Source organism: Canis aureus, chromosome 9 (assembly GCF_053574225.1).
Source record: "Canis aureus isolate CA01 chromosome 9, VMU_Caureus_v.1.0, whole genome shotgun sequence".
NCBI classification, from domain to species: domain Eukaryota; kingdom Metazoa; phylum Chordata; class Mammalia; order Carnivora; family Canidae; genus Canis; species Canis aureus.
In genome coordinates this window covers 56,140,622-56,166,655 of record NC_135619.1, presented here as the reverse complement: position 1 = coordinate 56,166,655, position 26,034 = coordinate 56,140,622, and the positions used below count along the sequence as shown (strand labels likewise).

The 26,034-nt window shown below is 37.8% G+C and overlaps 1 long non-coding RNA gene across 1 annotated transcript in view; it reads left to right on the top strand.

Moving 5' to 3' along the window:
* The window catches only part of LOC144320161 (uncharacterized), a 131,349-nt gene that overhangs the window by 50,124 nt on the left and 55,191 nt on the right, over positions 1-26,034 (top strand). Inside the window, exon 2 of the long non-coding RNA XR_013385724.1 lies at positions 2,336-2,460. This is a non-coding gene — a long non-coding RNA (uncharacterized LOC144320161). The remainder of the gene's footprint in view (positions 1-2,335; positions 2,461-26,034) is intronic.

Sequence of the window (26,034 nt, the reverse complement as noted above, 5' to 3'; positions counted from 1 at the left end):
AGAGAAAATTGAATTCATGATCTGTACTCATAGAGTTGGACTTGAATGAGCAAATGTTAGTTTTTCAGTGAAAAAATTTCTATAAACTGAAATTAAATTGATTTGATGGCTCTGAAGCTTACACATTTGGGTGTCCTCTTTAAAGAATCTTTTGAAATGTCAATTTGTGGTAGAGATAGGAGGCTCACAATCCTATGTGGGGAAAAAAAAAGTTAGGCATAGCATAAAAGAGATTTCATTAGAATATTCCCAGTATTTTCAAAATTAATCTTGCACCACCTGCTATTCTAGAAAAACACTGAATAAATAAAATGTTTCTCAAGCATGACTGGTGTACCCAAATTTGAGCGCTAGTTAGGACTTTTGCCAAAATATACATTTACTTTGCTAGCTTCGGGGAATGAAACTAGCAAATGGATGGCACTTCTAAGTACACAAATATCTTTTTGGTATATATGAAATGAAGGCGTTTAAAAGAAAAAGAAACTTCCATTCACACAAATCTTTTTCTTGTTAATGTTCCAGAGCTAAGAGTTGCTTGTAACATTTGGGAGGGTGAGGAAAGTGGAGAAATATCTCTGGTATTCAGCTTTAGGTGGAACCAACCACATTAGCTCTACTTTTATTGTAGCACATTTTTGCTTTCCTGAATTTTCAATCCTTTCTACATTACCTTTGACCAGTGACCACTGCCTGGAATTTCCCTAGGTGTGTATATATAATAACTAGAAAGACTATACCATGTAGAATAAAAATAGTGTTTCTTATCTGTATGTCATTTGCTTGTACCAACCTAGCCATTCTATGATTAGGGCAGATTGTATTTTTCCAACCTCAAAGAATGTGTTCTACTAATTCCTTTCAAATTCTTCTCACTCAGTGAACGATTCAGAAGGAAAATGCTCAGATTCAGGTGAAGGCGGTCATACCAAATACTTGCCAGACCACAAAAACTTCAGCAGCCTGGGTTTAAGACTGATTTTAGTCACTTAAGAATCTGGGGATGAAAATACTGTTTGTAGGGAACTGGTAGGAATTCTGCAAATGTCACAAGGGCAGAGATCAGGTCTGTCACTATTCGGTTGAAAAATGGCTCGTCAGTCTTCTTTAATGACTTTCTTCCTCTCTTTATCATCATTATTCTGATTCCTAGACCCTGTGAGTTTCCAGGATTCCAGGATTAGAGTGTCTTTCCCTGGAGACATTGACATTCAGCCCTGATAATCCTCCTTTGGGGAAGATGATTTGCCCCATGTTGATTTTCTCTTCCTTGTGCTTTGGTCTTCATGTCTTAACCCAGTGGTTCTCAAATGTGAACATTTGAACCACTGGGCAACTTGCTGAGCACAACATCCCCATCCACTCTGGAGTTTCTGACTCTGGAGAATTTGGGGTACTCAACAGTTCCCAGGTGTGGCTGATGCTGCTGGTCCCAGGACCACACATGGAGAACCATTGTGCTAACTAGCCATCAATACCCATTCTCAGAACATTCCACTTTTCTGTTGTGTGAAAGTCATATATTTTTCTTTTTCCTCTTTTGAGACCATTTCTCCCCCCACTGGTTTTCAAATATGATGCTAAATATGCCGAACTTGCTTAGGTCTTACCATCTGATATAATAGCACTCAAAATATGTAGTTTTCATCTCACATTGTTCATCTGGGCATTCTAGTGTTGCAACTGGTTACCTAAGGATGATATGACATCATCAACTATCACAGACCACCTCCTGAATTATGTAAGTCAAGCAGACAAGGACAAAGCAAGGGTCACAGTAGAATTCTGTGCTGTGACGCAAGCTTATTTCTGTTTAATGATGGAGTTCTTTGCCCCAATGATATTGTTTGCTCATCAACCCAGGCCCCAGCTATCAGTACAGGTATTCCCTAAATAAATATTTTGGAAAACAGAGGGGTCTATGTTTTCATTCAGTGATGCATTTATTTTCAAAGTATTTTTAAATCAATTATGCATAAGTTGTTCAGGAGATCTCAAAGTGGATCATTCAAGTTGGACACTACCAATTGGCAATAACCCTTGCTAAGTGTAATATAAATGCCAAGGAAGCAGTGTGTCTTGTCAAATTCCCCCAAGGGCAAGCAATGCAGCAGCTGCAGATCTGTCCAAAGTGGCCTGATGGTGGGGGCGGGGGTGGTGGTGGTGGTGGTACATGTCAGTACTTTGAGGATCCTGGCTCCATCCTTACCCGTGGGAGAACCTTCGCATGTGATCAGAGCTACAATTATAATGGGACTTGACAAAGTAATTGAGAGAGGCAGTTGCTTTTGCAATGTTCAGGACTAGTTCAATGGATTTTCTTCCCTGTTTTCAGCATTCAGCAGCTTTGGTGACCAGCTACGTCGTTTGGCAGCGGGCTAAAGTGCTCACAATTGCACAGAGCAAGGAGCATGCTGTACAGTGATGTTCCAGTTTAAAAGGACAGAGCTGCAAACAAAGGTAGGCTTTTATTTGGGGTAGCATCCTTTCAACTGCACAAAATCTCATGCCCGACCACATGCCAACCACCATTGCCGTGCTCACAGCGCTGGGCATATGTCTTCACTCTCTGATTCTTGAATCCTGGGTGGGGGAGGGGTACTCAATGTCAGCATCTTGTCCTGAGTTTCCTATTTATTGAACTCTCTCCAGATCTCACTTCCCTCTTTACTAGTTTCAGCACCTAACCCCACCTTCTTTTTGGGCCTATATTTTATTAAGATGATTATTTTTGGCAGGTGGTTTGGTCCCCTGAATGTAAAATTCAGCATTCTCTTTTGATGGGAGAAATTTCAGCCTTCACATAGAATAGAGTAAGCCTTGTCCTGCCTATCCACAGGTCAATAGGGAAAGTAGCTGCCTGCAGAATGCAGTGATACTTCCCTTTCATTGCACCTGTTGCACCTGTCACAGTTAACCGTTCTATATATTTGAGTGGCTATTTGAGCAAAATCTATCTTCCTTACTGAACATGGGCCACTGTGAAGACAACATCTACCTATTTTGCTGTTGAGACTATTTGGTCTCAAGTGCCTATCAGAGTGCCTGGCTCAGAGCAGCCAAAGGATACTTGTAGGGAAGAAAAGAATATACATCTCAAGTGTATCAGTTGAATCATGGGATGTCCTTAGCTGATCTTAAATACAGTTTGGGAATGCTAATCTGCTTTGGAAAGGATTATGTGGAAATATCTAAGTTTCATTGAGGTTTTTTGTTTGTTTGTTGTTTCAGTTTATTTTGAGGGACATTGAAATGATGGCATTTTTTGGGTGGAAACAGATGAACAATGTATCACCCAGTAAGAAGAAACACTAACTATGATGAATTATACCCACCTTCTTCTATTCTAGTAAATCATTACTGAAATATATAGATTGTTAGAGCTTTATAGATTAAGTTTCTCACAACTTTGGAAGTATGATTTTTAGTAGTTTTTCTAGGCTTATTGTAACAATTATCACAGACTGGGTGTGATAAAATTTATTGTATCACAGTTTTGGAGACTTGAAGTCTGAGATCAAGGTGTCAGCAGGGTTGGATACTTCAGAGGACTGTGAAGGGGAATCTGTTCCATGACTCTCTCCTAGCTTCTTGTGGTTCTTGGTCATCTTTGGCATCCCTTGGCTTGTAGAAGCATCTCCTTGAGCTCTGCCTTCATGTTCACATGGTGTTCTCTCTGTGAAGCTGTGTCTTCTTATAAGGACACCAGTCATGTTGGCTTGGGGCTGCCCCACTCCAGGATGACCTCATCTGAACTAATAACATCTGCAACAACCCTATTTCCAAATAAGGTCACTTTCTGAGGTATTTGAGGTTAGGATTTCAACATATGATTTTCAGATGGACAGAATTCAACCATAACATGATCCAAGATGTAGCTATTGAAGAAAAGATACAACTGCTGAACCAGAATCTCTGCACCCAGAACTGCCTCCCCATGTTTCCTGCCACCTCCTTTCAGTGGCAGGGTTTCAGCCTTTTCTGATGCAGGTCAGGATAATGTTGGCTTGGCTATTAACTTGAATTTAATGAGTTGAACCTGTCTCAGAAAGCCAGCCAGCAGGTGAGTTGCCAGCTGGCACTTCTCTGTGTGCCATCTCCAGTGGCAGTTAGGGACACTGTGTGAGACAATATGAGAAGATTTCTGATGTCTGCAGAGGGGCAAACACTCCATTCCTCCTTGCTGCCATTTGCATAGCAGTCCCCTCTGCTCCACCCAGTGTGTGAAGAAGGCAAGAGAAGTTTCTAGAATAGTATGTGGTGTTGGCTACTCAGAACCCTACCATTGGTTGATGAACATCATTGATCTGTTCTGACAGAAGAGTTCCTATCAAGGGAAAACTAGGGTGATGAAATATCTTGGAACCATCCAACACAAATATTTTACTTCACCATAGTAAAGGGGGAAGGTAATGTTTGACTTCTGGCTCAATGTCCATGAGAAAGACCAATATGTAATCTTGTCTTTGGCTTATTATCAAGAGAACATGTTACATCACTTGCTTGTAGCTTCCAGGTCCTTAAAAAAGTAACTGGTTGAGATAAAGGGCTTCCCAATTTGTAAAATTCAGAGTCCATTGTCCTTGTTGATGCTGCCTGGGCTCTAGGGTACAGTCATTGATTTTGTTTTGGGATCAGTGAGAAATAAAGAGGGAGAGAGAGTGGGGGGAAGAATAAAGGGGGAGAGAGGGAAAGAATGAGAAAGAGAGAGAGAGATGCAAAGTTACAGCAAGGGGCTAGCACCATGGTAAATGGTTTGTCCACAGTGAGTTAGTAGCAGAGGTGGAAGTTGAATATGGATCTCTTGCTGAATAGGACAGAGTGCTCCTTTATAAAAAATATCGTCTGGTGAAGAGAGTGAGGAAAGAAGATAAGGGATAAAACTAAATAAGACGCAAAAAAAATGCAGTGGTAAGGATGAATGACAACTCCGAGAGAGGATTACACACTGTGGCCCTGCTTCAGCTCCTAACGTCATCTCAGATGAGGCACCCCAATGAAACAGGCCTTATCTTTCCTCATCTGAATGTGAGGGTACTGGGAAATCTCGTTTCTAAGGAAGTTTTACTGTAAACTTTCTATAATATTGTTTCAAGTCAATCTAGAATCTGAATTCCCTATACCTTTAGTTAGCTACATCTGTCTCTATAGTCTTTTTTAATTTAAAATTAAAATTTAATTTATTAACATATAGTGTATTATTATTTCAGAGGTAGAGTTCAATGATTTTCATCAGCTCTATATAAAACCCAGTGCTCATTACAACACATGCCCTCCTTAATGTCCATCACCCAGTTATCCCATCTGCCTGCCCACTCTCCTCCAGTGACCCTTAGTTTATTTCCTAGAGTTAAGAGTCTCTTATGGTTTGTCTCCCTCTCTGATTTTGTCTTATTTTTCTCTCCCTTCCCCTATGATCCTCTGTTTTGTTTCTTAAATTCCACATATGAGTAAAATCATATGATAATGTTGTCTTTGTCTATTGACTTATCTCACTTAACATAATACCCTCTAGTTCCATCCACATCTTTGCAAATGGTCAGATTTCATTTTTTTTCTGATGGCTGAGTAATATTCCAGTATATATGTGTGTGTGTGTGTGTGTGTGTGTGTGTGTGTGTGTGTATGTCACATCTTCTATATCCATTTGTTTGTTGATAGACATCTGGACTCTTTCCATAGTTTGGTTATTGTGGACATTGCTGCTATAAACGTTGAGGTGCATGTGCCCACATGTGCATCACTATGTTTGTACCTTTGGATAAGTATTTAGTAGTGCATTGCTGGGTTGTAGGAATTCTCAACTTTTTGAGGAACCTCCTTACCGTTTTCCAGAGTGGCTGCATCAACTTGTACTTCTACCAACATTGTAAGAAGGTTCTCCTTTCTCCACATCCTCACCAATATTTGTTGTTTCCTAACTTATTAATATTAGCCATCTGACTGGTGTGAAGTGGTATTTCATTGTAGTTTTGATTTGTATTTCTATGATGCTGTGTCTCCATAATCTTAAAGTTTTATATAGTTAGTTTAAACTTCCATCTGATTGGTTCATGTTCTTTTATATACACTATTTATAATTTTCCTTTATGTCCATGGTTTTAGGGTGTCTGTGCCAAAAAATATACTCTAAAACTATTTTATAAGCAAGTGGCCAAAATTTAAAAAAATTGCCATTTTCAAAGCTAAGTACCTCAAAAAGATAAACCTCAATGGCAAAAAGTGAAATCAAATCCCCTCTACCAAATAGTAACTGAAACAAAGAAAAACTGTGTGTTCTAAAGTGGGATCCTTGGTGTGTTTTTTTCTTTAAGATTTATTTGTTTATTTTATAGAGAGTATGAGAGAGAGAGCACCAACGCACAATCAGTGGGGAAGGGCAGAAGGATGGAAACAGAACCAGACTCCCTGCTAAGCACAGAGCCCCACATGGGGTTCCATCTTAGGAGCCTGAGATCATGACCTGAGCCAGAATCAAGAGCTGGGTGCTTAGCTGACTAGCTACCCAGGTGCCCTTAAAGTAGTACATACACGATCCTGCCTCCAGTTCTTCAAACTATATTTCTTAGGATGGTTGTACACCAATAAGCATACAAGGAGAGCCAAAGTTCCTACTGAAGAAAGGCTTTAAGCCCTTTACTATGAATTTAAATCCATAGTAAATGGATATACTCAGTAAGTATCTAGTTGAGTGAAGGCCATTTTGAACTGATAGTCAAGGTGGCAGGAATTTATGAGAACTTACCTCCACACAGAAGGCCCTCACAGAAGCTCTAGTAAGCAGCATCCATAAATGCTCTCATTTTGGCCTTTGTGATGCTGTGTTGATAGATTATATTGGGAAGGTGGGAGACCATGTTGGGTACTGGTCAAAGATGCAGGCTTTCCAGAGCTCTGTGGTTGTTTTAAAATACTATTTTCACTTCTCACAACTGTGTGACCCTTGGTTAGCTGTTTCATTTTCAAATGCCTCAGTTTTCTTACGTTACTGGATGATGAATCTTAATACTTATCTTAATTTTCTTTTATGTGTGAGGATATAAATGAAATTATAAATGTAAAGTGGTCAGCAGAGTGGCATAGAGTAAATGATTAATAAATATTAAGTAATAATTATTATACTTCTGATATCCTCTTTTTTTCCAGCTTTGAAGCCAGGGCTGGCTGGCTGGCTGGCTTAATTAATTAATTAATTAATTAATTATTTTTACATTTGTTTTTATTTAAGTTCGATTTGCCAACATATAGTCTAACACCTAACATCTAAAGTCTAACGTCAAGTGCCCTCCTCAGTGCTCATTACCCAGTTACTCGACCCCCCGGCCCACTGCCACCTCCCCTTCTGCAATGCTTTGTTTGTTTCCCAGAGTTAGGAATCTCTCATGGTTGGTCTCCCTCTCTAATTTTTCCTGCTCAGTTCCCCTCATTTCCCTTATAATCCCTTTCACCATTTCTTATATTCCAAGTATGAGTGAAACCATGATCTCCTCCTTCTTGGAGAAACTGACTCCACTACAATAATGGATTCAGAACGTATGGACTTTTCATCAATGTGGATCACTTGATTTTTAATCTGTCACTAATCACAAAGTTCCAAGTGTATCAGAACCTAACATTACCTCGTAGACCCAGATCTGAAGAGAAACAAAACACCCCTGAGGTAATGCTTGGGTGTGGTGGTGCTGCCGTCTTCAGAGCACCCAGTCCATTACAAGTCTGAACAATGTGATCCTTGCTCTTGGCACAAATGCTGTGCAAGGAAATGTCTGTTTTGTAAGAAGACAATTCAGACTTGTTTTTCAGGGCCTTCCATAACCTCAAACTTCTTAGCTGCAGCAGCAGCAAGAATTATTGAAGATGGGGCCCGGATGTTGTGAGAAAATGAAAAAGAAAAGGTAGTTTGCAACCTCAAGATAAGTAAATAGAAACAATAGAGGAAAAGAATACAAGAAAGGCATGAAAACAATGTGAATGAATATAAACATATATCCCTAGGTACAGGGGAATATAGAAATAACTTTAAAAGCTTACCCCATTTGAGTAAATGTCAACCCCCTCCTTGACTATGTCCAATAGTAGGGCAGTCCATGTCTTCTTAAGCATCCCACTCACTTTCTCTAGGGATTAGTTGGATATAACTTTGTAGTGGCAATAGTGAGGAGAAAAAACCCCAAATCTTTCTTTATTCAAACCTTGGTTTCCATCTGTTGCTTAAAATTTCTGAGCTTTGGATGTAAAATAAGGCCAATGTATAAATGAGCATCATGTTAGTACCTCCTTCATAAGATTGTTGTAGGGATTCAATGAGATAATAATCCATAGAACTAGAGCACAGTGCTTGGCACATGACTAACACTAATGAAACCAACTGAGTGTCCAATTAATTGTATAATGATTGAGCAGGTCTGTCTGGTTCCAATATTCTAAACTTCATCAATTTTTATGTCTCTGCACTTCTATTTCCTACTCTGTAATTAGGGATTCTACGAACACCTATCCCATGAAATTTTTTTTTTTAATTTTTATTTATTTTTGATAGTCACAGAGAGAGAGAGAGAGGCAGAGACACAGGCAGAGGGAGAGGCAGGCTCCATGCACCGGGAGCCCGACGTGGGATTCGATCCCGGGTCTCCAGGATCGCGCCCTGGGCCAAAGGCAGGCGCCAAACCGCTGCGCCACCCAGGGATCCCCCCATGAAATTATTGAAAGAATTAGATGAGTTGACACAGATAAAGCTCTTTGAATAGTGCCTGACACATAGTAGGGTTTCATTTGATGTTAGCCATCATTGATGAAACTGTTCTTCTAACCATTTGCTACTTCTTTTTCTTCTCTTTTTGTGTAATGAGCATTCCTCACAAGCAGAACACCTGTGCCCTTCCCAGCTTGCTCTCTTCAGGAGAAATCTTCTAGAGTAGGATCTAACTGAAGCCAAAGCAGTAGGTTCATACCTCCAGAGGCACTCACATGTGCCTCCTAGGAATAAGAGTGGATGAAAATAAATTCATTTCCAGGGACGGGGCTGGGAGAGCAAGCCACAGAGAAGGCCTGAGGGAGGGATGGGTGAGAAGTGAGTATGGTATAGAAAGAACATGGAGTACTCTGAGAAGGGGAGGCCCAGGACGTTTTTGAGATAATGTAGTTTATTTGGGATCCTGGCCATGTGGCAGATGGTGTGAATGGCTCTGACCGTGGAGATCTTGCTCTGCCAGGTGCTTCTCACCTTTCATAAGCATGAAATCCACTTAGGTAATGCTTGGTACATATCCTACTGAATCCACAGTTTCTTCTTTAGTTTCTGGCAAAAAGTGTTGTTCGCAGGTCACACCCAGCCTATTCTATATTCATTCTGAGTGCATAGGACTATGAGATAATCATACCATGGGACTGAACTGGTTGAAATCTGTAAATCTTCTAAAAGTATCATTACCCGTTCATAATCCTTCTTTCCAATATTGCGTAAATCTCATTAGTACATACTTTTTTATTATTCATGTTATGGAAAAAATTGCTTTTTTGCCATTGAAAGAACAGTTGGTGTATGAGACTGAGGTGTTTTGTTCGAGCTGTTTGGTTTTATCTCCATGATAAAATCAAGGAATTTACCTCCAAATGTAGGAGACTCTTAACAGCCAGTGCTGTTCAGCCTTTTGCTTTTTACAGCAAGGACCCTCTGTGAAGGCCTGCAGTCACCGATATGAGGCCGGAACACTGTAGAGTGAGGACTTGGCTGAAATTGACTCTTATCTAGGAATGGTTCCTAGAAAGATGTGGGCCCATGCACCATCACAGGAACAGGAACCCTGCAGGGAACAAAATTAATTCTGTTGCAGGCTCTGCAGACAACCCCATGGCCCTTTGCCCGAAACATCTGTGTAGACTGGACAACAACCCCATAAAATGTAAATGTCTGTATACTGAGAATTGCAGGTTATTGGAGATTAGAGATTTTTTTTTTCAGAATTTACTTAATTTCATGATTTTTCTAGGCAAAGATGACATGAGTGTTAATGGAATTTTCATGACATTCCCAGTTTATTTAATTGGTTGTTTGACTCACAACACATGGTACAATTTCATATTATGTAAAGTGATTCTGTAAGTTTCAGTTTTCCAAATTACTACTATGACTACCACTTCCACTGCTGCTGCTACTTTTCCTTCTTCCCTCCCTCCCTCCCTTTTCCTTCTTGCTTCCTGCCTTTTTTTCTCATTTGGTTGCTGCCTAATACCAAATGAAATTTCTTGATATCATGGCCCCAAACTGCTAGGCAAGGCAATAGTATGTGTCTGTGCATGTGATACCACACTCCTTCCTTTAGTATAGTGTAGTCTAAAGAGCCTTATTACAGAAGCAGCAGATCAAGATTCTCCTGTCACTGCTATCAGCCTGTACACTATAATAAGTGGGACACTTTTCTAAATCCCAGAGGGGTGTAGACCATATGACTTCTGGATTATATTTTAGCTGTCTGTGGACTGCAGCAAACCATAGTCTTCAGCCTTGAAAGGACTCCTAGGCATGGCCTGTTTGACTAAGCAGTCAAGGGGGTTGAGAAGCAAGGCAGTGGGGAGAGGGACTTTCTAATAGGATAAAAAAAGGAGGGAAACTGGAGTATGGAAGCAGGGATTGTCCTTTGCTTTCTGAATGACTTAACCTCCCCATACTAATGAGCAGGGATAAGCCTGAAGAAATTGGCTTTGTCTCTCTCTTATTTCTATCCCATCTCAACTCCTCCAGGAAAGAGGATGCAAACCTTCCATAATTACCTATTTGATTCACTCTTAAGAGGCATTGCTCTAAGGGCTTTTTATGCCAAAGGACCAAATACATTTATACTGAGTCTGCATTTATTATTTGTGTCCTATCTGATATGTTAGACATGTAGATGGAGATTGTAGTTTCCAAACTTCAAAACTATACATTTCTAAAAATTTAGAGTAATGCAAGCCAAATATCTGGATAATAACTTAAAATTTCACTTTTGACTACTTTGGTTTATCAATATGAACTTTTTAGATCCAGCCTTCTATCAGTGACATAACAGTATAAAAAGTTTTAGGTGACTTAAATTTTTTTTTCCTCCATAGCACTGTATCTTCAAGTATCTTAATGAGATTTAGACGTTCTACCTTAATGTAATATAGCTGCTGAATGAAGTGTGCTGATCTCCATCAGATGCAGGCAGAAGGCAACTTCATTTTCCATTCCCTTACTCTTCCTTCATTTCTTTAAACCCATTGTCCCTCTAGGTACCTTCTTAGGTAAAGGACCTTAACTGCTCTAGGACAGTTGTTTCCCCACGTGCTGTGGACCACATATAGTACTTGGAAGACATTTATGCATCCTTGCCTCTGCCATTAGGGGAAGCACAATTTGTTCTCAGTACAACTTTTAAATCACATACTATAGGCAGCCTCAGGCAGCTTCTTGCCTGGAGATTTCTTTCAAGTATATGTCTTACATTAGACCCTGTACTCCCCAAACTCTAAAGAGACAGCCAACGCCCGCCCCCCACCAAGTGGTTCTCTTGACATGGCTTTCGTTTGGCATCAAGTAAGGAAGTTCTCTTCAACTTCTCCATTAATAGGGTGGGGACATGTGGAGAGGGAAATGCACAGTATTCCAGCAAATCGCTCTAGACTTTCTCTTCTTGCCTCTTCAACCACAATTCTTTTTCCTCTTGAAGGGGGTGTTGGGGTAAAACTGCAAGGTAATTTTTTGTACATCTGTTTTGCAAGTGTGGTATAGATAGCCTGACGCCTTGAGTTGGGCATGTATATATATTATATATATATATATATATATATATATATATATAAATATGCCAACTATATAATATCATAAGTAATATATATGTATTTGTATATATGTAATATATAACATACAATGTATTACATATAGTGGTTTAATTTCATTTATTATTGTGATTAATTTGATTATATGTATAATAATATATTATAATATGTAATAGCATATTATTATATAGGTCTACAAGCTCCTTAAAGGTAGAGACTTTTGTTGTGTATATTTATATTCCTTATAATACCTAGGTCAGTGCCCCACATAGAAGGTACTTGATATATGTGTGATGAGTGAATAAGTGAATTACTGGTTGTCTACTCTCCTGAAGAATGACCAGTTTCTGTTAAGTTATGCACACTTTCAAGTTACCCTTCTGCATTCTGCTTCTCATGTAAGTACTGTTATTAAACTTCTAAATACTTAACAGAAGGCTGTTTTTTGGCAGTGAATGAACTCCTTTTGTCTTCTGTCCCGTGAATATCCTAACTACTTTGTCACTTTGATCTAGGGGGCATTTCATCCTCAGAAATGCAAAGGAGTTGGCTACTGCACAAAATGTGTCCTATTTCCTATTGCCGTAAAATCCACTGCTCTTGAGCCTTTGCCCGCCCCCTTTCATGACAATGTGTAAGCCACTAAATTGCAGTTACTGGCTGTGGCCATGGCCATCAAAAAATCGTGTTTGCCATGTAGATTTGAGGCTTGCTCCACTAAAGAGTCCACAATGGCTTTACTGTAACTGGGTTAACTAGAACTTGGCAAAGAGCTACCCAAGGAGGGTGATACCAAGCCCCCTCCCCCCTTCCAGGATGCTGGCCTGATCTTCTTGTATTTGTGCAACTGGCCCATCCAGAGACCCACGAAAGCTGGGAGGAGGGCCCCGGTGAGGGCAAATCTCTCTGGGTCAGGTTGCCCTTTTGCAGCTCTCTTTCACACAGCTTCTCTTCCTGCAAAGTGAAGTAGGTTAGAGGATAGCTTGTTTTCTTTTGCTATTTGAAATACAGCATTTAGGGTCATGCTCTGAATAATTTGTGCTTGTTAGAAATGACTGTCGTCCTCTTGAAGCAATAACAAAGGACTACATTTAAATTAAATTCAGCCAAGCAAGAGCCTCTCCACAAAATCAATGGAGCCAGGCATTTTTCAAAGAGTATTTTGATTTTTTTTTATCTGTGATATTCTAGGGCATAAATCAGCAAAGATATCCCAGAATCTAAAAAGACATAGTTCATAAGTCTTTAAAAGTATTTGGTAATATTTGGGATAGGAGTGAAAAATTAAGATAAAGTATTAGATACAGTCATCTTTATTATCACTTATTTTTATATTTGGCAGACCTTATTCTTCCTGAGTTTCCTAGTATAAAATTTCAAGTACAGAGTTTTTTGAAGAGAACTTTATTTATTAAATCCTGGAAAACCTTATGAGATCAAAGCTATGTCAGATATAATTTTAAGAAATCACTTTGCATATATGTTTTCCTACACTCATACACTGCTGTGGTCTTCTTACCAAACATGGCATCAACAGTGAGTGACCAGCCTTATGTGCTGAGCAGAAGACTCACTATGTCAACACATGGAAACATATTTATTTTTTAAGGCTTTATTTATTTTTAGATCAGTTTTAGGTTCATAGCAAAACTGGGAAGAAAGTACAAAGACTTCCCATATATCCCCGTGCGCGCACACACACGCATAACCTCCTTCATTGTCATTATCCTTCCTTCCAGAGAAGCATATCTAGGTTTAAAATTTTCTCTTTTCACAGTTTCTGTATTAAACCCTACTTTAGTCTCAAAGAATCCAGTTTGTACTTAAATATATCACTGTTCTTTACAGTTCTTGAAGAATAAAAACTCTGTCTTTTCTCATATTGGACATATAAATATCTGGAGCTGCCAAACTTTATCTTTTAAAGTCAAGAAAGAAAGTTCCATCAGTTATTTTAATAATTTGCCTTGAGGTTGTTCTGTTCCAATTAGGGATTAATTCTATCTAATAAACCTAATGATCAGGTTAATTATTAATAAACACTGAAAAATTAAAATCCTCATATACATTCACCTTGTCTGTATGATAGGCAATATCATTGTTATATAGAAATGTGCTCCTCTGCTATAGTTTCTGCTTTCAAAACAAAGAGGAGATTTTTAAATTTTAGTTAGTACGACTACTCTAAACAAAATTATTTTACCTGTTTTTTGCTTCACTAAGAGCAGAGTATCTTTTTTTTTTTTTTTTTTTTAAATGCTTGCTCTTCTTTATTGCAGAATTCTTTCTGTATGGCTTTTGTAGTGGTGTCACATAAACATAATAATACCCTACTCTTTATATATTCACTTATTGGCCACAAAGGCAATGCATCTTACTTTTTATCAGACTATCCCCTTTCCCCTTTCTTCTTTCCTTCTACCTCATCATGCCCTCTCGTAACCAATCCTCCTCTAGATACTTTGACCTTAAGGAGTCTTGCTCAGAGTCAAGGGTGATGTCTTTAGCAATTTACACGTTATTTTTTCAGGCTCTGAAGCATGTGTGAGGAAAAACTCCTTTTCATGACTGAAGATGATATACAGACTTAGTATTTCCTCTCTGTTCAAACATCAAATTCTTCCTGAATCCTCTCTCCTTGCCAAGGTCAGTGACCTCCCAATACCAGCTCCATGTCTGGAGCTTCCTTCTGTTTAATAACCATCTACTTAGATAATGCTGAATTTGCAGGGTAAAATGTTATAAACTTTGGAAAAGGATCAGTAATTGAACTTATATAGGGAATTCTTGAGTTAAATTTCTAATTCCTTATTATTTTCTGCCTATGCCTGTAGGTGTTGGTTGTATTTGAGAAGGAAGTTTTGTGCTTAGGAGATAGTCTGGCAGCTAGACCAGGAAGGTTATGCAGCAGGAAAATGGGCTTACCTCTGAAATCCCACCCTCTAAAGTCCATCCACTCAGGTGAATGGATGGAGAGGTGGAGAGGTGGTATTTTAAAAACTATTCTAAATAGTTGAGGAAGAAGTCCAAACAAGCAGGGAACATGCTATTTATAGAACTTAACAATTCAGCTGCTAGTCAGTGTCAAAGTGGTCCAGTGAGGCATGATCTTGCAACAGGTGTCAGGCACCAGTTGAATGATGAGGATTTAGTTAGCATGACTGCAGCCTTGAATGGGCTAGAAAAATTAAGGAAGGATGCAATATTTAAAAGTATTGCCTGCAGGATCTGAGAATCCTATCTTTCCTTGGCTGCCTAATGATCTCTAGACAAATAGCAAATTAGTATCTCCACTGACTCAATAAATTTTAGACCCTTTTTCCAAGCAAGGTAATGGTAAGATTCATAAATTCTACAAAAGTAAGGTTAAACATTTTCTGCTCTATATATATCACTTTGCACTCAAGAATGGAATGGGCATTAAATCAGTATAACTTTCTTTAAATTTAAGAACTTATCTTAAATTTATTTATACCATTGGCATTTAATATTAGTTATATATTTTCTGAGTGAGTCTTTGAACTTTCCTATTATCCCCTCCATCACACTTTTGGAATATCAAGTCATGAAGAGACAAACTAGTTTGTCAGGATACAAGATATGAGCCTGTATTAGGGTATAAGAGAGAAGCTCATGAAACAAATATAAGCTAGAAGGCCACATTTGGGCTAACTAGAAGGCTAAATTAGAGCAGAGTTGCTGAAATAAAATTCCTTATATTCTCTTTCTTTCTTAATTAATTTCTTAATTAATTAGAATTAATTAACTTATATTCCCCTCCTTAAAGATAGGGGAAGCTCCATGTGTGCAGGTGCCGTTTTCATTTTTTGTTTTGTTGCTGCCTTTCACTGCTATATCCATTTAACGCAAACAATGTCTAGCACTTGGTAGGTACCCAATAAATGCTAAATGACTAATTGAAAGAGATCCAAATCCTAGTAAAGGAGAATTGTCTGGAAGTGGTGCACGGGGATTGGAAAAGGAAGGAAGTTAGGGAAAGCAGCTCATTGAAATTTTCAACATTCTAGAATTCTTGACTATAAAATACATGTTAGGACTAATCCATTTTACAAGCCTATACTGAGGAATCACTTATTCAAAAATAAGTACTTTGTAAATTCAAAATTCCTTTGTAAAGATTGTAATACCTGATATCCAAAAAGGTGATGGAGGAGATAATTTCAAAGCTCAGAGTATCACCCAAAAATATATAGCTGACAATAAATGCTAAATATATAAAATTTTAAAGCAGTTTTATTTATTTATTCATGAGAGGCACAAAGGAAGGCAGAGACATAGGCAGAGGGAGAAGCAGGCTCCTTGTGGGGAGCCCTATGCAGGACTTGATCCCAGGACCCTGGGCTCATGACCTGAGCCAAAGGCAGATGCTTAACCACTGAGCCACCCAGGCATTCCCCCACCTTTTTTTTTTTTTTTAATGTAAAGAAATTTAAGGTAAATTCAAAGCTTTAATGGCCATTCCAGAGTACAAATGATATATACAACAGAAAATGCCCACCTGTATTTTTACAGAATTGTTAACTCTTATCATGACTTTGCTTGGATAAAGGCTCTAAAATTTATTGAGTCAGTGGATGCACTAATTTCTTTTTGTCTAGAGAGCATTTGGAGGCCGAAGGAAAGTCCAATTTTTTCTTTTTTATTCTTTGATTTGTAAATTATAGTTTTTTCCTAAAAATATTTATGAAAGCAACATTATCATATCAATGAGGTTTCTAATACAAACACTTCCAGTACATTGAATCTTATGAATGAGTGATGTCCACTGTGAGATTTTAGCCTTTGTATGTTACTTAGAATTTTATTAATTTTTAAATAAAGCCACACACTTAAAACTTACTGCAATGTATTTGAACTCATCCATAATTTCAATAATTAAAAAAATTAACAAACTCCAAGAAAGGATACGACAGTTTCCCTTCTCACTTTCCACTTGTCTCACAGTTATGTTGATTTAGTCTGTAGTCATGAGCACTTCATGAAAAATATACTGTATTGTAAATAAAGATGGAGCTTCACTTGGTGTCCTATAGTTCAACACTCTCTGGTTTATTGAAAGCTTGGTATCAACACGATTCTACTTGACAATGTCTAGTTCCTACCACCATGCTATTCTTTATGTTTATCAAAAAGTAGACAGAATCATAAACTTGAGCTTTTATGGTTAACTCCTCAGAACTATAATCAGATTCAGTGCTTCTCAAGCATCAGACTAGGGATCAATCCTAGTCTATGGCCAAATGAAAAACAAAAGGGCAAGGCAACTAATTTTCATGAAGCTTCCTCCACCCCCAAATTAAAGAAATCCGCTTTATGTAGAGATAGTATTGCTCCTATTATTTGGCATAGAACATTCTTTCATTACGACTCTGATGATAATAGTTTTATAATTATAACAGATTTTTAAAAATATTTTTGCTTGGCTACCTAAAATATTAGCAGTCCTGTTTCTTTCATTAAATTTAAAATTCACACACACACATTTATAAAAAGTATAACAAACCCATGTGTATTCTACAATGCACAAGTCATGGTCCATTCTATTTTGTCTGACTATATCACTGCTCATCCACCTCTTTTCTTTTTTTCTTTTTGTCTCTTTCCTTCCTTCTTTCTGTTTTTAAGAAATCCATCTTATATTTGATACATAAGTATTTCAGCATTTAATTGTAGAAAGTAAGGATGAATTCCTTAAATGTACCCTGAAATTTTAGTGATTGTAAGTAAAATCCCAAATAGAATCAAAACAAGTTCCAGAGAAGATATTTAATTCCCTCCAATTCTAGTGAAAAAATGGATCTCAGAAAAGGTAAACATCTTTACACTAGTAACTGGTGGAACTAATATTTCAGTTTTGTTGATTCTAAGATCAACAATTATTCATGATATGACATAAAGAAAAATATAGAGGGCTCCTACTTCCCATCATATACATAAAGAGACCTAAATGTAAGAGCTCCAACTATAGAAGTCTTAGAAAACATGGGTGTAAATATTCATGACCTTGGAATAGGCAATAATTCCCTAGATATAGCACCTAAAGTACCAACAATCAAAGAATAAATAAATAAAATGAACTTCATCAAAATTAAAAACTTTGGGGCATCAAAGGACACTATCAAGCAGATGAAAAGATGACCCACAGAATGGGAAAAATATTTGCAAATCATATATCTGATAAGGGTCTAGTGTCCAGAATATATAAACAATAATTACAACTTAGCAGGAAAAGAGACACCTTGATTAAAATGGGCAAAGGATTTGAACAGACATGTCTCCAAAGAAAATCTCGAAATGATCAATAAACACATAAAAAGTTATTGAACATTATTAGCCATCAAAGAAATGCAAATCAAAGCCCCAGTGAGATACTTCATATTCATTAGGGTAGTTATAATATAAAAGACAAATAATAACAAGTATTGGTTAGGATTGTAAAAAAAAAAATTGGAGTTCTCATGCTTGGCTGGTGTGTGAATGTAAATGGTGCAGCCACTTTGAAAAAAAATTGCAGTTCCTCATAAGGTTCAGTATAAAGTTATCATATAAAATATCAATTCCTGGGGTGTCTGGGTGGCTCAGTTGGTCGAACATCTGCCTTCAGCTCAGGTCATGATCAGGGTCCTGGGCCCATGTACAGCATCAGGCTCCCTCCACAGTGGGAAGCTTGCTTCTCCCTTCCCCTCTGCCTGCCACTCCCCCTGCTTGTTCTCTCACTGTCAAATAAATAAATAAATAAAATCTTTTAAAAAACCCACTTCAACTCCACCCCTAGGTATATGAGAGAAAAGAATGCATATGTTCACACAAAAAAGATTTGTACAAGAATATTCATAGCAAGGCTATTCATAGTAACCAAAAATGGAAAGCCAAATGTCATCAACTGATGAATGGATAAACAAAATGTAACCTATTAGTACAATGAAATATTATTCAGCCATACAAAGGAATGAAGTAGTGATTTATACTATACTACGACCTGAATCTTGAAAAGATTATATTAAGTGAAAGAAGGTGGACACAAAAGACCAAATAGTATATGATTTCAGTTATATGAAATGTCCAGAATAGGCAAATCTCTATATAAACAAAACAGATTAGTTAGTGGTTGCCAGGGGCTATGGAGAGAGGGGAATGGGAATGACTACTAATGAGTATATAAAGTTTCCTTTGAGGTGATAAAGAATGTTCTGGAATTGGATAGTGGTAATAGTTGTACAACTTTGTTAATACACTAGAAACCAATGCATTGTCCATGTTAAAAGTGTCAATTTTATGGCATATGAGTTATGTTTCAAATAGATAGAGGTGAGCATGCTTCTATCCCCCAGACTTACTGCCATCTTCATTTTAGTTATTTTCTTCCTTTGTCTAACTTTGTACTACCTTTTCCTAAAGGAAGAATCTGTAGTGGTAAACTAAATTTGTAGATGAACAACATGTTAAAGAGAAGAATTATTTTTGCTTTTTAATTTTTAAAACGATTTTCAGTTTAGAGTGATTTAGATTTACGGAAAAGTTGTAAAGATGATACAGAGATATCCTATATGTCCTTTACCCAGAGAAATCCTTTATGTCCTTCACTCAGTTTCCCCTAAGGTCAGCAGCTTATACAACTGCTGGACCAAGATTAAAAACTAAGAAAGTTAACATTGATACGTTACTGTTAAATAAATTCCAACTCTATTCAGATTTTACCAGTTTTTCCACTAATGTCCTTTTTCTGTACCAGGATCCCATCCAGGACACCACTTTGCATTTAGTTGTCACGTCTCTTTAGCCTCCTCTGATCTGTGACTGTCTCATTCTTTTTTTCTTTCTTTCTTCTCTCCCCTCTCCTCTCCCCTCCTCTCCCCTCCTCCCCTCTCCTCTCCCTCTCCTCTCCCTCTCCTCTCCCTCTCCTCTCCCTCTCCTCTCCCTCTCCTCTCCCTCTCCTCTCCCCCTCCTCTCCCTCTCCTCTCCCTCTCGTCTCCCTCTCCTCTCTTCTCCTCTCTTTTTTTGACCTTGACAGTGTTGAAGAGAATTGTTCAGGTATTTTATAAAATGCTCCTCAGTTTAGGTATGTGTGATGTTTTTCTCATGATTAGATTGGGCTTATGGTTTTTGGGGAGAAATATTACAAATATACCTCTCATTACATCATATGAGTGAGTACATGGTATCAACAGGACTTAGCACTAGAGATATTAAGCTTAATTACTTCCTTAAATTAATGTTTACTAGGTTTATCAGCTATAAGTTATGATTTTTCCTTTTCATACTGTATTTTTTGGAAGTGAACCATAAATCCAGCTCATATGCAGAGCAGGGTGTGGGGAGATTAAGCCCTACCTTCTGGAAGGGTGTCTTAGTCTGTTCAGGCAACTGTAACAGAATACTATAGACTGGATGACTGACTTAGAAACAACAGAAATTTATTTCTCACAGTTCTGGAGGTTGCTAAATCCAAGTTCAAGATGCCAGCAGATTGGGTGTCTAGTGAGAGCTCACTTCCTTTTTCATAGACTATGTCATAGGCAGCTATTTTCATGTTGCATCCTCACATGGTGGAGAACAGAGAGAGGTCTCTCAATCTCTTTTATAACAGCACTATCCCATTCATGAGAGTTCCATCTGATGACCTGCTAATGGCCCATCTCCTGATACCATCACACTGGGGTCTGAGATTTCAGCATGAGTTTTGGCAGGGACACAGATACTCAGTCCATAATGTGGGGAAGTATCTACATAAATTACTCGTAACTTTTCTGTATCAAAGATTTGTCTCTTCTTGTCCATGTATTTATTCAATCATTTATATCAATATGGATGCATGTAAATTTATTTTATATTTGTGTTATAATCCAATTCTGTGTTATTTATTTTGTTGTTCAAATTGTCCCAGCTTTGGCCATTAGAGCTCTTTCAAGTAGGTTCCTTTGTTTCTTTGACGTGCTCCATCCTTTTTAAAAATCCTTTTTTTTTTTTTTTTTTTTTTTTTCATTGAGCACTTTACTTTCTGACAAACACTCCAGGCCCATTTTGTATATCCCTTAGGTATGGCAGACCTAGAACCAGTTCCATTTTCTTTATTGGAGAATGTAGTAGAAACCAAGATCTAGGTGCTGGGTGTAAAGGCAGTATGTTTGTATACTGGAAAATGTCAACTTGAGGGAAAGGAAGGGATCATCTGTCCAGAGGAAGAAAGAAGAGAAAAAAACTAAGAATGAAGGGAGTGGGTTGGATGATAGCTGAGGATTGAATGATGTTTTGAAGCTGGAGGTAAATCATGGTGCCCATTGGTTACTCACCTGAAACACTGTACATTAAGATGCATGGCGCCTCTACCCAGGCATTTTAAATTGATGATGGGACTATGAAGTAAATATATGACAAGCCATCTTTGAAATTGAGTAGAATATGCAATTGTAGAAGAAAAATTCATAGCTGATCTCTCAAACCCAGCTTCATTTGGGTTCTCAAAACCAAGTACTGCTTGATATTGCTCTCTTTGCACTGTGTTTTCTCTCTTTTTATGAGGTAAACTCAAATAGTCACTTAAAATATAAATGGTATGATAATGATAACTAGAGAGTACAGTTGTTTGGGATTCTGAAGCTCCTGTTTGTGTTTTATTATTATGACTTTTTATTTTGTCCCAGGCAGAGAAAGACTGGATACCAGACATGCAAATAGCTGTGGTGGAGAGATTGGAAGGGAAAAACAGTGTAAAAGTCACGGTACAGCAGGCAAGGAAAGCATTGCAATTCTGTTCTCTCTAAACCTGAAGTGCAGAGGCTGGCTATGTTGGAGATTGTAAAAGGAAATCTGCTTAATAGGAGAGCAACGAGGTGGACAATCTTTGCTATACTTATATTAACATATGTGCACCTCACAAAATACATTTTGAAAATGCTGGCAGACACTTTTTTTTTTTAGAATAGAAACTGGAAAGTGCAGTTTTTTTTAGCAGCTGAAGATTTTGAATTGTACTATAGATTAGCTAGAAGTTACAATAAGCCTTTCCTGAGTCAGCTAAATAGTGAAATGAAGTTTTCCGAAGTTGGTTTAGCACTGGTGGGGAGCATAATAACTCAGGAACCATTGATTCAATCCATTTAGGGGCTAGAACGAATGTTTTGATTTTGCCTTCTTATTTGCCCAGTGTACCTGAGGGGGCTGCTATAATTAACAATACATCGTTACACTCATAGAGTCCCTTTTATCTCAGAAATCTGTGATCCTGGGGGAAGAAGAGCTTATGGTTTGCCTTAAACAAAAGTAAATGGGATCTTTCATTTGGTCTATAAAATTGTATTTTCCTACTTCCCTCTCTAGGGAGGCAGCATGCCTATGTCACATTGGTCTAGGGCTGGGATTTATCCTGCCTCAACTGTTTACTTGCTGTGTAGCTGTCTGCTCATTGTACTTGTTATGGGCTATGTTGTGCTCCTTCCACAAATTCATATGTTGATGTCCTAGCTCCTAGTGCCTCTGAATGCAACTGTATTTGGAGATAGAATCTTTAAAGAACTAGTTAAATTAAAATGATGTCATTAGGATGGGCCCTAATCCAATGTGACTGCTGTCCTTATAAGAAGAGGAAATTTGGACATAGACATGTACAGAGGGAAGATAGTGGGGAAAATACACAGGGAGAAGATAGCTGTCTATAAGCAGAGAGAGGCCTGGGACAGATCTTTCTCTGATGTCCTCAGAAGGAACCAACCCTGCTACACCTTAATGTCAGACTCGCCAGCCTCCAGAACTGTGAGAAAATAAATTTCAGTCGTTTAAGCCAGTCTGATGCTTTGTTAGAGTATCCCTAAGAAACCAATGTATGCTACGTGGAAATATCACAGAAATCTTTTTGGGGAAAGAGGAAACTAATTATTTGTTGACAGTCATTGTATAAACAAATAGGAATAAACTAAAGGTCTCTCTTAATCATCACAACTACCCTTTAAATGGGCATCAACTTCATTATATTGGTGAAGAAATGGGCCCTGGGAGAGATAGGGTAATTTGTGTAAAACCAAATTGCTGCTGGTGGAGTATACTTAAATTTGTATATCTACTTCTAGTCTTTGCCCGTTTTACTTTGTGTCATTGGGAAATAAACTACAGTAGGTAACCCAAGCCCAACCCTTGGTGTACTTCTAAAATTATTTCAAAAAAAGATATACTTGCTTATTTAGGAGTAAACCCAAGGAAGCTTTAAACTGGAAAAAATCCAAACCTTTTGATAAAAGGAGCCCCCAGGATGACAACCCTCTTAATAATCCATGAGTTATTTTGGTCTCCCACTAGATGGTGCTAGAGCCTGTTTCTATGTCCATGAGGCATGTGGTCTGGGGATCTCAATCTAGTACTACTTCTGGTGCTTTGGCAGTAACCTATTTTTGGTTTAACATTTCTTTCCTATTGTTGTTCATGTTTCAATTATCTTATAATTGATAATGAAGTCCTTAAAAGTTCCAAAATGAGAGAGTCGTCCACCATATTGGCATGGCGGGAAATACACACCATGATTGTGGTATGAGTAATACTGTATTCAATAAGCATAAGACACTTTTTATTTATAGAGAGGTCTTCAATACATCAATCTGTGGTTGAATGCATAGAAAACAAAAGACTTAAAATTCTTCTATCTCTAGTGATTGATTTACTCTGGGGAGAAGCACACAACTGCTCACTGCCCTAGTTTTTCCATTTATAAAATAGAAATAAAATATGGGACACTTACTTCAAAGGGCACTCAGGAGATGAATGAGGTAGTGTCTCTTAAAATACTCTGTGGTTGTTAGAGAAATAAAGTTATATCCTCTTTGCAAATAGTGCAAGAATGATGAAGCCTACAACTTGACTTTGAGCCATCAATGCTTATTTGAATCTTTTGACCGCACTTGGTCACAGATTATCCCCAAGTTCTTTTGCTGCTCTTTTTCTCAATAAGATAAAAAAGAGCATCCACATGATGGAAACTACCATTTGGGGGATGGACTAACAGGTGCCCTTCAGTCTCTCAATGGAGGAATTTGTTCTGCCCTCCAGAAGTCATTTCATCTCCATTTTTCTCCAAGCTCAGATGCTTTGCTAAGGGTAACACTTGGGATAAGGTTTCAGGATGGGCTCTTTATTCTTAGTCAGCAGGAGAAGTTTCCACTGTACTTTGTTTTCAACCTGTTTTCCAGATGTGTTTAGAAAGACACATTGGAAGGTATATTGGAAATGAAAGATGGATATGTAAGGCAAAATCAGATTTTTATAGGTTTGAAACATGTTATAGACTGAATTGTGTTTCACTGAAATTCATATGTATTGAAGCCCTAACCCTCACTGTGGCTGTGCTTGAAGATAGGGCCTGTAAGGAGGTAATGAAGGTTAAATGAAATAATGAGGAGAGGCCCTGATAGGATAGGATTAGTGTCCTTAAGAAGAGTCAACAGAGAGCTACTGCTTGCTCTTCCTCCTCTCCTCCAACCATGTGGTCATGGTGAGATGGTGGCCACTTATGAGCCAGGAAGAAAGCTCTCACTAAAACCCTGCTGGCACCCTGACTTACAACCTTCAGAACTGTGAGAAGATAAATGTCTATTGTTTAAGCTGCCTGGTGTGGGGTATTTTATTATGGCAGTCCAAGATGACTAAGATGAAATACCTCTAGCTCTAAGAAAGAGGTTAGCACACTGTGGCTGTAAAGGGCTATATAGTAAATATTTTAGGCTTTTCAGGTCCTAGAATCTTTTGCAACTACTCAACTCTACCATTGTAGCACAGAAGCAGCTATAAGCAATATGTAAAAAAGCAAATGAGGCTGTGGTCTCATAAAACCTTATTTATAAAAATAGGCAATGGGGCAGTTTGGCCGCAGCCTGTAGTTTGCTGGCCCTTGCTCTATGAAAACATCAAAAAAACAAAACAGATATATCCAGTTTTTTTCTCAAAGGCAGATTTTCACTATTACTAATTAAACACAAAATAATTATAATAAATTGCCTCTTCCACTTTTGCAAGTCCCAATGTATGATTCTCATTAGTAATAGTAGAGTTACTTTTAGGCAAGCAGCACATGGGCTAATGCTTACTTCTAAGGCTAAACCATAGAAATTCTGAATTTCCTTAATTTTTTATTTCTCCTAATCCAATGAAAATAATCTCTTAATGTCTTATTTTTTGCCATGTGAAACATTCAAATGGGAGATAATTTATGGCTAAAAATATAAGTAGCGTGTTTTTGTTATATTTACTATGCTTGTTGCCAAACCCTTTGGTGTCTTTGACAACAAAGAAGATGGTACAGGAAGCAAGATTTAACTCCTGTTTTCTTCTTTTCTTTTCTTTTCTTTTCTTTTCTTTTCTTTTCTTTTCTTTTCTTTTCTTTTCTTTTCTTTCCTTTCCTTTCCTTTCCTTTCCTTTCCTTTCCTTTCCTTTTCCCTTTTCCCTTTTCCCTTTTCCCTTTTCCCTTTTCCCTTTTCCCTTTTCCCTTTTCCCTTTTCCCTTTTCCCTTTTCCCTTTTTTCTTTTTCCTTTTCTTTTTCTTTCTTTATCTTTTCTGATTTATCCATGCATATGCCAGTTCTGACAGTCACCTTTCCCCTCTCTTCTTCCCAGTGCTATCACATAGCTAGATTTCTCCTTTCTATGCATGGGCTATAATTGTTTGAAAGTGCCTCACTGGCATCCATGACTTTACTGTGACTGCCAAAGTTTTCTGCTTGATGGTTTAGCTATAACACAACCACCATTCTCAGGATGTTTATTTTGTCCCAGGCACTAGGACAACTATTGTCCAAATATTTATTTATTATATCATCCTTATTAAGATTGGTATTATTATGTCCATTTTATAGATGAGGACAATCTGGTACAGAGTAGTTAAGCAAAGAGCCTCTAATCATATAATTGGCAAGTAAGCTGCAGAACTTGGTTTGGAACCCAAGAGCATCAGAATCCAGAATGGCTCTCTAATGCATACACTTTGAAAATGTTCTTTCTCTTTTCTTCCACCCTCATAATACGGAAAAATACAATCTCTATATAATTAACAACCCTCCAAAAAAAGCTGTGACTACTGGAGATAGGATATATTATACATCATCTTAAAAAGAAGTCTGATTTTTTTGGGGTGAATTCTGCAACTTAATTTCTTATAAAAGATGGATTTTTTAGATCCAAGCATGTGCCATTTTAGTGCATTGTTCTAATATGGGTTAGTCAACTCTGTGTCAATATG